General features: G+C 34.7%; 1 non-coding gene across 1 annotated transcript; it reads right to left on the minus strand.

Moving 5' to 3' along the window:
- Positions 1–13,144: 13,144 nt before the first annotated feature.
- LOC148568402 (small nucleolar RNA R71) lies at positions 13,145–13,251 on the minus strand. Its single transcript, XR_015882246.1, has one exon. It is a non-coding gene; the product is annotated as a small nucleolar RNA R71 (small nucleolar RNA).
- Between the last annotated feature and the right edge of the window lie 482 nt (positions 13,252–13,733).

Genomic DNA, 13,733 nt, shown 5'->3' on the forward strand with positions numbered 1-13,733 from the left:
AGCAGGCACGGAGCAGGCTGCGCCCCAGCAGGAGGCCCCACATCAGATTCAGGCTGCAGACCCAGAGGTTCCTATTCAGTCAGCACATCCTCTGCAGCAGGCAGATCCTCAGACCACCACCACAGAGACTCCAGCTACGCATCCTTCCAGTGATGACACCCCTTCACACCCTGCTTGAGTGAGCATCAGGGACAATGCTTCATATTAAGTGTGGGGAGGTCGCCATCTCTGGCGTATATTTTTTGGTGAACCACTACAGACTCTTTTTACTTTATTATTTTTCTGTATTTTTCTCTTTATTTTTTTTATTTTCTCAGTACTTATACATTGCTATTTTCATGTATTTTTACTATATTTCTGCATGTTGCACTTTAGTTCATATTTTAGCCATTTAGTTTAGTTGCAATTCTAACTTATTAGTTATAGAAAATGTGGATTAATTAGTATAGTTTACCCTTTTTAGCATAAGATAACTTAGTTTAAATTAAAAATATAAAAAGGAAGTAAACTAGAAACTTTAACAGAATAAAAACAACCCACACCTTGTATATATAGCGTTACATGTTAGTTAGTTAACAATATTTCATCAAGGAGAAACACTAGAACTTTAAAGCCACCTTACATTGAGAATAATGGGAACTCTTAATTTTTACTTGCTTGACATATATAACTAATATATGATTTTGAGTTAGAGAACACATAGCCTGTGAGTTTTGAGCTTAATTGCATGGTTACATTTAAACCATAATATTTTATTCCTGTGTGTTCCGCCCTTCTTATTTATTCTGGTGTTCTTTACTTTGTTTTAATCTATATGTCCGATTATAGAATATAGATACATACCAAGAAAGTGATTGAGGCCATTGTTTGATTCTAGCTCACTATTCCCAAATTAGCCTACCTTTTACATCACCCTTGTTAGCCACCTTGAGCCTTTAAATCCCCTCTTGTTTTATAACCACATTACTAGCCTTAAGCAGAAAAACAAAATAAAAATCCCAAGTTGAATCCTTGGTTAGCTTAAGATAGAAATTGTGTATTGTGTAAGTGTGGGAACCTTATGGGAACATGGATGACAGAAACAAAAGGGTAGAAAGTTAAAAAGAATAAAAATTTTTATTTTTAAAAGTTTTGGGAAGCATGCTCATGTGAAATCAAAATAATTTAATTACCATGTGTACCAAAAAAATAAAAATAAAAATAAAAAAATTAAAAAATAAAAAATTTTTTATTTTTCAGTATTTGAATAAAGGGGATACAAAAGAATTCCCCAAATGCAAAAAGCGATGTACATGAAAAAAAAAATTAAAATATGAGCATGTAACATAAAAAGTGGGAAAAATATGGAAAAATATGTAAATAAGCTTTGCTTTACAAAATATGTATGTTAGGTGAGATCTTAGACTAATCAAGGATTCACTTAATTAGCTCACTTAGCCTTATACATATACCCTTACCTTTACCTTGGCCCCATTACAACCTTAATTAAAGACCTCATGATTTTTGTATGCCTATATTCTATAATTGTTGATTGGTTAGATGAAGAACAAAGTTATAGAAAGTAAGGATAAAAAGAAGAATAGAGTGATTAACCCAATAAACACTGAGTGACTAGAGAGTAAACACAAAATCCAGTGAGGGTTCAATAGCTCATCAATATATATCTCTGCTTAAATTATTAATTGTCTTGCAAAATTGTAAAATGTTTTTCTCTCCCATCTCAATTGTGAAGGTACTTAATCACTATCTAAGGTTTGGCTATATACATAAGATTCCTTGAGAATGTGAATTAATTCAACTACATGTAAGCTTTATACACAAGGGAATAACAAATTAGAATTGCATGATTCATTTAGGTAGTTGCATTTAGAATAGATTGCATTGCATGAGATTCCACCATTTTAACCTTACTTTACTCTTTGTCTTGGATTTAGCATGAGGACATGCTATTGTTTAAGTGTGGGGAGGTTGATAAACCCATATTTTATGATATATATTGTGCTCAATTTGAGTGATTTATTCAATCCTTCACCCATTTATTCATGTTAATTGCATGGTTTTACTTTCCCTTCCTTATTATGTGATGTATGTGAAAAACATGTTTCCTATGCTTTAAAAATAATTATTTTAATTACCCTTTACTTCCATTCGATGCCGTGATTCGGGTGTTGAGTAGTTTCAGATCTTCTAAGGAAGGAATGACTTAAAGGATGGAAAGGGAACATACAAAAATGGAAGGAAAGCACAAAATGGAGTTTTTGAAGAAACTGGCAGTGACGCGATCGCGCGCCATAAGCGAAACGCATATGACGCGGACACATGACTGAAGCGACCGCATGACAAGGAAAACTCTAAATGACGCGACCGCGTGACCCACACGGACGCGTGACAGAGGCCACGCACCAGAAAGTACAGAAAATGCTCCCAGCGATTTCTGAAGCCCTTTTTGGCCCAAATCCAAGTCCAGAAGGCACAGATCAGAGGTTATGGAGTGGGGGAATGCATCCATTCAAAGGAGAGTCTCCAATTAGTTAGTATTCATGAATTAGATGTAGTTTTTAGGGAGAGGTTCTCTCCTCTCTCTTTTAGGATTTAGAATTAGGATTTCTTTTGCTTTCAGGATTATCTCTTTCTATCAAGTTCAACATTCCTTTTTATTTATCTTCTTAATTTAGTTTATGAATTATTCTATGTTACAGATTATTCTTTGAATTAATGTTATTTGAGGTATTTCAGTTTATTATTGCTCTCTTTTATTTATGTTACTGTTGCTTCCAATCTGAAGACATTTTTATTCCAGTAGATTTACTTTTTCCCTTTTGGTCTTGGTTAAGAAATCAGTAACTTAGGAGTTATCAAACTCAATGTGATCGATAATTGTTATCTTTGCTAATTGAATTGAACTTCAATAATCCCAATCTTTTTCTAGGAATTAACTAGGATTTGAAGATCAAACTAATTAGTCACTTGACCTTCCCTTGCTCTAGTAAAGGTTAACTAAGTGGAATTAAGATTCAATTTTCATCATCATTGATAAGGATAACTAGGATAGGACTTCCAATTTCTCATATCTTGCCAAAAGTGTGTTTTACAATTATTTATTTATTTTACAGTCTTTTATTTATTTTAATTGCAATTTAAATTACTTGTTCCTCATCTTCAAAATCTCGATTTACAATCTTCATAACCAATAATAAGAACATACTTTCCTGCAGTTCCTTGAGAAGATGACCCGAGGTTTAAATACTTCGGTTATCAATTTTAAAGGGGTTTGTTACTTGTGACAACCAAAACGTTTGTAAGAAAGGTTGATTGCTTGGCTTAGTAACTATATTTGCAACGAGAGTTTACTATAACCTCTAAACCATCAATCTTTAGTTCTTTCAGCATCGCTTGCGTTTTCAGTCCATCACGCATACGCGTCCCTGACACGCACCCGTGCCCATGAAAAATTGGCGTAAATAGTGTTTGGCCAGAGAGTTATGATGGTGTGGGGCTAGAACTTTGCTGGGAGCACAAGCCCCATCCCGCGTACGCGTCCCTGACACGTGCGCATCATTTTTCCGTTATGGCCATCCACGCGTACGCATGGGTGACTCTTACGCATCGAATGGCCAACTCAGTTTTCATACGTACGCGTGGTGCACGCGTGCGCGTCGTGTCCCGGTTTTAATTTCCTTCCCTTTTCTTCTCTCCTTTCTCCTTCTTTCTCCCTCTTTTCTACCTTTCTTCTTCTTCTTTTCTTTAATTCCTCATCCTTATTCTCTTTCATTCTATTTTACTTAAATTTATTTGCATACTTTCATTCATTGCATTTTTAATTTTGTGCATGTTTTTATTTTCTTTTCTACGTTTATTATTTTCTCCGTTGGTGTTACCTGTTCTTATTCAACTGTTGCATCTTTTCTTGTATTATTTTGGTACTTAGTGACTTGTTTTACATTGTTGGGTAATATTATTTAAGTCAATGCTAATATTTTATGATACCTATGTTCCTTTTGCATTTACATGAATTTATATCATCTCTCATTACCTACTATCTCTCCCCCTTTGTTGCAATTTTTTGCACTATGGATATGCCATTTGCTTCTACTGTTTTCTCACTTGCATGTTGTAGCTACCATGTAATTGAGATCCTTATTATTTGGCATTAATCCATCTATATTTTATTTGTTTTCATCTTTGTTTTTGGGTTACTTTTCTTTCATTTTTCTTTCAGGATGGCCACCAGGAAGGGAACCGGACGACGTTTCAATGGGGAGACAGACAAGTTCATCTGCACATTCTTTGGAGAAAAGCATCAGTTGTAGCAGCCCGTCCACTTGCACATCTTAGCATGCACTAAGGACGGTGAAATCTTTAAGTGTGGGGAGGTCGATACCGACTTCCATGGGTTAGTTATTTCCTATTTCAACACCAATGTTTAATTTTCATTGTTAACTTAGTTGTTAAATTTGCATGTTGGATTGCATGTTTATTAATTGTTTGCATGTATGTTTTGCTTGGTTGAAGTAATAAATTTCTCTTTCAAGACCTTGTTTTATAGTATTTCACTAATTTAAATTAAAAAGTTGTACTAAACTTGTTTGAGGATTGTAATTTGGAACCTAAATTATAGCTAAAGAACACACAACCTGTGAGATTTGAGCTTAATTATATGGTTACATTATTTAACCATAATTTTTATTCTTGTGTGTTTTCTTATCTATGATTGCAATCTTTGCTTTATTCTATTCTATATGTCCATTGTTTAGTATATTTACATGCATGCGTATGATTGAGGCCATCATTTGTTATTAGCTCACTTATCCCAAATAGCCTACCCTTTCAATCACCTTTGTTAGCCACCTTGAGCCTTTTAATCCCTATTTGTTCTATATTTTACCACATCACTAGCCTTAAGCGGAAAAATAATTAATTATCCCAATTGAATCTTTGGTTAGCTTAAGTTAGAGATTGTGTATTAATTAAGTATGGGGAACTGTGAGAACTTGGGTTGATGAAAGTGTACAGTGTTCTATTGACAAAATAATGGGAATTTGGGTGCCTACTCATGTGAGACCAGAAAAATTAAAATACCATGTGCATCGATATACTATGTTACTTTTACCTTAAAAAACAAAAAAAACAAAAAAATATTCAAATAATTAAGTAAATAGATAAATAAAGGGACAAAATTACCCCGATGCTAAGTTTAATAAAAGATCAATGCACATATGGTGAAACTAAAGAAATATTTGGTACATGAGTATGTGATACAAAAGTGGGAATTATGGGTAGCTAGGCATGAATTTAGAGTTAGATAGAGTGCGTGTGTGTTTAGGTGAGAACTTACGTTAGTCAAAGATTTATATTATAGCTCACTTGGTCATACATATATCCTCACCCTTACCTTAGCCCCATTACAACCTTGAAAAGACCTAATGATGTTTGCATTGGTGTACTAAATTTTTGTTGATTGGTTAGATGAAGAACAAAGTCTAGAAAGCATGACTAGAGAAGAGTAGAGTGATTAACCCTAGACACTTGAGAGATTAGAGTGCATATACACTACCAGTGAGGGTTCAATGCTTGATTCTATGTTCCCTGCTTTCATGAGCTATCTTCTTACAACTTTACTTATCTTTTATTGTATGATTTGAATTAGTGGAATCTGATTTATGTTTGTCTTGGAGAACTTATTTACTTTTAACCAATTAGACAGAATCATCTTAGCATATAGTTGCATTTCATGAGTCTTACTTTTCCCCATTCATTCCTTTTGTCTCTTTGAGCTTAGCATGAGGACATGCTAATGTTTAAGTGTGGGGAGATTGATAAACCTCTATTTTATGGTTTATCTTGTGCTAATTTGAGTGGTTTTTATCAATTCTTTGCTCACTTATTCATATAATTTGCATGGTTTTACAATTCCTTCCTAATTTTGTGATATAGTTGAAAACATGTTTTTTAGGCTTTTAAACTGTTAATTTTAATCAACCTTTATTACCATTCGATGCCGTGATCTGTGTGTTAAGTGTTTTCAGGCTTTATAGGGCAGGAATGGCTTAGAGGATGGAAAAGAAACACGCAAAAGTCGAAGGAACGCGAAAAATGAAGTTTTGAGAAGCTGGCAGCGATGCGAACGGATGACTGACGCGTATGCTTGACAAGGAATTTCGCTAAACGACGTGCACGCGTGACCTACGCGTATGCGTAACATGCGCCACGTGCAGGAAGTTACAGAAAGCGCTGGGGTCAATTTTGGGCCAAGTTTGAACCCAGTTTTCGGCCCAGAGAACACAGATTAGAGGCTACAAAGTGGGGGAATCAGAGAGGATTCATTCATTCATCAATTCACAGAATTTTAGGTTTAGATGTAGGTTTCTAGAGAGAGGCTCTCTCTTCTCTCTAGGTTTTAGGATTCTTAGGTTTAGTTATTTTTAATTTCAGATTTCTACTTTATTTCAATTTAGCTTCTCTTCTACTTTTAATTATTCTACTACTATAGTTTATCTTCTCTTATTGATTTATTTATTTTCCTAATTTAGTTTATGAATTCTCCATGTTAGATTGGATTTCTTATTTAATACAATTTGAGGTATTTCTTATTTGAGTCACAATCTGAAAAGGTTCACCCAGTTATGTGTCTGTAGCATTTATGTATCCAGTGGTAATACCGGAAAACAAAGTGCTTAGGGCCACGGCCAAGACTCATAAAGTAGCTGTGTTCAAGAATCAACATACTGAACTAGGAGAATCAATAACACTATCTTGGTTGTTTGGAGTTTATTATCTCTTATTAGTTCTCTATGTTTTTATGTTGTGCCTTCCAAGTGTTTGATAAAATGCTTGGGAGGGTTTTAATTTAGATTTTAGATTCTTAGCTTGAATTGAGTAATTGGAGACTCTTGAGTTATCAAACTCCTTTGTTGATTGATAATTGGAATTTGCTGGTTGATTTGGATCCCTCTAAAGCTAGTCTTTCCTTAGGAGTTGACTAGGACTTGAGGAATCAAATTGATTAGTCCACTTTACTTTCCTTCATAGTTAGAGGTTAACTAAGTGGGAGCAATGAACAATTCTCATCACAATTGATAAGGATAACTAGGATAGGACGTCTAATTCTCATACCTTGCCAAGAGTTTTTTTAGTTATTAATTTAATTTCTTGTCATTTACTTTTATTGTTCTTTATTTCAAAAACCCAAAAATATACTATCTCATAACCAATAATAACTACACCTCCCTGCGATTCCTTGAGAGACGACCCGAGGATTGAATACTTCGGTTTATTTTTATTGGGTTTGCTTTAGTGAGAAACAAGTTTTTATATGAAAGGATTCTTTGTTGGTTTAGAAACTATACTTTCAACGAGATTTCATTTGTGAAATTCTTTACTGGCAAAAATCCGTTCATCAAATACTTTTGTTGAGAAATTGTTGGGTATTAGAATGGTTGAGAAGGGTTTGAGAGATGTTTGGTTCGGATGGAACCCTTGAAAGGTGATAAAGTCTGAGATTTAGGAGAGCTTTTGTCCCACTTGCATGATTATGAAATATGTTTATGATTAAGAAGATGGTTTTGGGGGATGAAGATTATGATGAATTTGATTATGATGGTTTTGATTGATGATGATTATTGATTGGCAAGGACGTGAGTTTTGTCCAGCTTGTTTTTTGATATTGTGGGGATGGTGGTTCGTTTCTCCCACGGTGAGGACGATGCTTCGTCCCTCTCATGGATAAACAAGTTGGGATTTAGGATTCTCTCTCTTATGTTACGGTGGACAAGTGGGATTAAGGATTTCCTTTCTTGTTATATCAGGGGATTGGATAGAAGGTTGAGCATTCACTTCGATTCATTTTCTAATTGTTGCATCACAGTCTCTCTTTGATAGTGAAGTGTGGCGGGTACTATATCCCAAGAGTATGGCGGGCACTATATCTCAAGAGTATGGTGGGTACTATATCTCAGATAGCGCAGCCTCTAGTGAGAATATAATAGGACATTCTCCCTCTGAGACCAGCGTGTGATGAGATTGGGATGTTCACCCTGGGAATGTGTCGAATATGGTAGTATAACCAACACATGAGCTCACGGCCAGTGGAACAGACATGCATCATATGTATTTGTTTTATCTATTTTGGTGTGAATTTTGTTGTTGTGTTGTGTTTATGTAATTTATCTGATTATGTACTGTATAATACGTGCTTTATATGTGTGTGTTTCTGTGTGATTAAAATGTTTGATTTGATTGTATTTTCTGGTGTACGGAGGTGATGAAGGTTTCGGCGGATTGAAATCAATATTGTCCTAAGACTCTAGTCTATGTGTTGAATGGTTAGGTATGAATGAGGGAAGTTTGATGGGTAAAAAGCCCTTAGGCATGTCTTTGGTCCCTACGGAAAAGCTTTAAAGATTTATTTTGGGTTTCATAAAACATATATAACTAAGAAATATTAAGATATGCATTTGCATATAAGTAAAAATTTTTTGAAAATAAAGATAACTTTCATCAGTTGTGAGTTGACTAGGTGTATGTGTTTTTATTACTTTTGTGGCATTCCCTTCTCCTATGGAGGACCTTCGGGTTAGGTTCTCACCCCCTACATCTAATATTTTTCAGGAAAACAGATGAAGAAGGCAAGCATTGGATGTACTTTATTTGCTTTATTAGATGTTCCCTCGCCCTTATTTTTTTATATCTTGTAAAGAGAGATAGGAGTTGTAACTATATATATGTATGTAATATATATTTTGTATGTTGCTTGTATAAATTATTCTTGTAAATGTAAAATGTGTTGAGATATATTAGTGTGTATGTTTATGTATATATGTATGTATGTATGTATGTATGTATGTATGTATGTTTGTACAAAAAATATTTTACTAATTTTTCAAAGGAAAGTCATTAAAGAGTTTAGATAAAGGCTCCTACTTATTATATATATATATATATATATATATATATAGAAGTAGTCATAATATCTTCGCTATTAGAGTGGCACAGTGATGAGCGGATATTTTATACGCTTTTTGGCATTATTTTTAGTATGTTTTTAGTAGGATCTAGTTACTTTTAGGGATGTTTTTATTAGTTTTTATGTTAAATTCACATTTCTAGACTTTACTATGAGTTTGTATATTTTTCTGTGATTTGAGGTATTTTCTGGCTGAAATTGAGGGACTTGAGCAAAAATCAGATTCAGAGGTTGAAGAAGGACTGCTGATGCTGTTGGATTCTGACCTCCCTGCACTCAAAATGGATTTTCTGGAGCTACAGAACTCAAAATGGCGTGCTTTCAATTGCGTTGGAAAGTAGACATCCAGGGTTTTCTAGCAATATATAATAGTCCATACTTTGGCCGAGTTTAGAAGACGCAAAAGGGTGTTGAACGCCAGTTCTACGCTGCTGTCTGGAGTTAAACGCCAGAAACACGTCACGAACCAGAGTTGAACGCCAAAAACATGCTACAACTTGGCGTTCAACTCCAAAAGAAGCCTCTGCACGTGGAAAGCTAAAGCCCAACCCAAGCACACACCAAGTGGGCCCCGGAAGTGGATTTATGCATCAATTACTTACTTCTGTAAACCCTAGTAGCTAGTTTAGTATAAACAGGACTTTTTAGTATTGTATTAGACATCTTTTGATCTTTTTTAGATCTCTAGACCTCCATGGGAGGCTGGCCACTTGGCCATGCTTACCCTATGTTCACTTATATATTTTTCAACGGTAGAGTTTCTGCACTCCATAGATTAAGGTGTGGAGCTCTGCTGTTCCTCATGAATTAATGCAAAGTACTGCTGTTTTTCTATTCAATTCAACTTATTCCGCTTCTAAGATATTCATTCGCACTTCAATATGAATGTGATGAATGTGACAATCATCGTCATTCCCCCACAAACGCGTGCCTGACAACCACTTTCGTTCCACCTTAGATTGAATGAATATCTCTTGGATCTCTTAATCAGAATCTTCATGGTATAAGCTAGATTGATGGCGGCATTCATGAGAGTCTGGAAAGTCTAAACCTTGTCTGTGGTATTCCTAGTAGGACTCTGGGATTGAATGACTGTGACGAACTTCAAACTCGCGAGTGCTGGGGGTAGTGACAGACGCAAAAGGAGGGTGAATCCTATTCCAGTATGATCAAGAACCTCAGATGATTAGCCGTGCTGTGACAGAGTATTTGGACCATTTTCACAAGAGGATGGGATGCAGCCATTGACCACGGTGATGCCTCCAGATGATTAGCCATGCAGTGACAGCGCATCGGACCATTTTCACAGAGAGGATGAAAAGTAGCCATTGACAATGGTGATGTCCTTACATAAAGCCAGCCATGGAAAGGAGTAAGACTGATTGGATGAAGACAGCAAGAAAGCAGAGGTTCAGAGGAACGAAAGCATCTCTATACACTTATCTGAAATTCTCACCAATGATTTACATAAGTATTTCTATCTTTATTTTATGTTTAATTATTATATATTTTCGAAAACTCCATAACCTTTTGATATCCGCCTGACTGAGATTTACAAGATGACCATAGCTTGCCTCATACCAATAATCTCCGTGGGATCGACCCTTACTCATGTAAGGTTTTATTACTTGGACGACCCAGTGCACTTGCTGGTTAGTTATGCGAAGTTGTGAAGTTATGTTTGGACCATGGTTCTGTGCATCCGTTTTTGGTGCCATTGCCGGGGAGAGAACGAGCAACAAATTTTACAACCTAATCTGAGTAACAATTTCGCATACCAAGTTTTTGGCGCCATTGCCGGGGATTGTTCACGTTTGGACAACTAACGGTTCATCATGTTGCTCAGATTAGGTAATTTTCTTCTTATTTTGTTTTCAAAAAAAATTTCAAAAAAAAAAATTTTCAAAAATCTTTCAAAAATTTCTCATCTGTTTTCGAAAATTATTCTAAAATTTTTTTAAGAATGAATTCTAGTGTTTCATGAAGCATGTTGAAGCCTGACTGGCTGTAAAGCCATATCTAAATTCATTTGGACTGGGGCTTCCAACCCAACATTATCAAGAGCCAGCTAGTTGTTGCTAATCCACCTGCTGCTATTCCTGATCCACTTGATTTACATGCTAAAGCTTGACTGGCTATTAAGCCATGTCTAACCCTCAGATTGGAGCTTTAGACTAAGAGTGCAAGATTCCTGGAATTCATATTAAAAAGTTTGGAATCATTATTTTTCTTTTTCAAATAATTTTCTAAAAATCCAAAAAAATCATAAAATCATAAAAACCAAAAATATTTTGTGTTTCTTGTTTGAGTCTTGAGTCAATTGAATGTTTTAAAGTTTCCATAAAATTTTCGAAAAATTCATGCATTCATAGTGTTCTTCATGATCTTCAAGTTGTTCTTGATAAACCTTCTTGATTGATCTTCATATTCTATTGTTTTGTGTTGTATGGTGTTTTTCATATGCATTCTTGAATTCTTAGTGTCTAAGCATTAAAGATTTCTAAGTTTGGTGTCTTGCATGTTTTCTTTGCATAAAAAATTTTTCAAAAATAAGTTCTCAGTGTTCATCTTGATCTTCAAAGTGTTCTTGGTGTTCATCTTGACATTCATAGCATTCTTGCATGCATTCCTTGCTTTGATCCATAACTTTCATGCATTGCATCATTTTTCATGTTTTTCTCTCTCATCATTAAAATTTCAAAAATCAAAAAAATATCTTCCCCTTTTTCTCTCTCAAAATTTCGAAAATTAGATTTGACTTATTCAAAAATTTTTAAAATTTAGTTGTTTTTATGAGTCAAATCAAATTTTCAAATTAAAAATCTTATCTTTTTCAAAATCTTTTTCAAAAATCAAATCTTTTTCATTTTTTTATTATTTTATTTTCAAAAATTTTAAAAATATTTTTCAAAAATCTTTTCTTAATTTTTGTTATAATTTTCGAAAATATCTTCAACAATTAATGTTTTGATTCAAAAATTTCAAGTTTGTTACTTACTTGTTAAGAAAGATTCAAACTTTAAGTTCTAGAATCATATCTTGTGATTTCTTGTGAGTCAAGTCATTAATTGTGATTTTAAAATTCAAATCTTCTTCAAAACTAATTTCAATCATATCTTTTCAAAAATATCTTTTTATCTTATCTTTTTCAAAATCATATCTTTTTCAAAAATTTGATCTTAAAATATCTTTTCTAACTTCTTATCTTCTTATCTTTTCAAAATTGATTTTCAAATTTGTTTCAACTACCTAACTAACTCTCTCTCTCTAATTTTCGAAAATATCTCCCTCTTTTTCAAAAATTCTTTTTAATTAACTAATTATTTTAATTTTTTATTTTAATTTTATTCCTAATTTTTGAAAATTACTAACCTTTTTCAAAAACTAATTTCGAAAATCACTAACCATTTTTCAAAAATAATTTTCGAAAATCCTCTTCCTCTATCATCTCCTTCTATTTATTTATTCACCTACTAACACTTCTCTCACATCCAAAAATTCGAACACTACCTCCCTCTCTGTGTTCGAGTTTTTCCTCTTCTCTTCTTTACATTACATTTTTTTCTTCTTCTACTCACACAGGGGAACCTCTATACCTGGACAAAAAGGATCCCTATTATTATTATTTTTCTGTTCCCTCTTTTTCATATGAGCAGGAGCAAGGACAAGAATATTCTTGTTGAAGCAGATCCAGAAGCTGAAAGGACCCTGAAGAGGAAACTAAGAGAAGCTAAATTACAACAATCCAGCAAGCACCTTTCAGAAATTTTCGAACAGGAAGAGGAGATGGCAGCCGAAAATAATAATAATGCAAGGAGAATTCTTGGTGACTTCACTGCACCTAATTCCAATTTACATGGAAGAAGCATCTCCATCCCTACCATTGGAGCAAACAATTTTGAGCTGAAACCTCAATTAGTTTTTCTGATGCAGCAGAACTGCAAGTTCCATGGACTTCCATCTGAAGATCCTTTTCAGTTCTTAACTGAATTTTTGCAGATCTGTGATACTGTTAAGATTAATGGAGTAGATCCTGAAGTCTACAGGCTCATGCTTTTCCCTTTTGCTGTAAGAGACAGAGCTAGAGTGTGGTTGGACTCTCAACCCAAAGATAGCCTGAACTCTTGGGATAAGCTAGTCACGGCTTTCTTAGCCAAGTTCTTTCCTCCTCAAAAATTGAGCAAGATTAGAGTGGATGTTCAAACCTTCAGACAGAAAGAAGGTGAATCCCTCTATGAAGCTTGGGAGAGATACAAGCAACTGACCAAAAAGTGTCCTTCTGACATGCTTTTAGAATGGACCATCCTGGATATATTCTATGATGGTCTGTCTGAATTAGCTAAGATGTCATTGGATACTTCTGCAGGTGGATCCATTCACCTAAAGAAAACGCTTGCAGAAGCTCAAGAACTCATTGACATGGTTGCTAATAACCAGTTCATGTATACTTCTGAGAGGAATCCTGTGGGTAATGGGACGCCTCAAAAGAAGGGAGTTCTTGAAATTGATACTATGAATGCCATATTGGCTCAGAATAAAATATTGACTCAGCAAGTCAATATGATTTCTCAGAGTCTGAATGGAATGCAAGCTGCATCCAACAGTACTCAAGAGGCATCTTCTGAGGAAGAAGCTTATGATCCTGAGAACCCTGCAATAGCAGAGGTGAATTACATGGGTGAACCATATGGAAACACCTATAATCCCTCATGGAGAAATCACCCAAATCTCTCATGGAAGGATCAACAAAAGCCTCAACAAGGCTTTAATA

The sequence above is a fragment of the Arachis ipaensis genome, chromosome B4 (assembly GCF_059453495.1).
Source record: "Arachis ipaensis isolate K30076 ecotype BB chromosome B4, ASM5945349v1, whole genome shotgun sequence".
Lineage (NCBI taxonomy): Eukaryota > Viridiplantae > Streptophyta > Magnoliopsida > Fabales > Fabaceae > Arachis > Arachis ipaensis.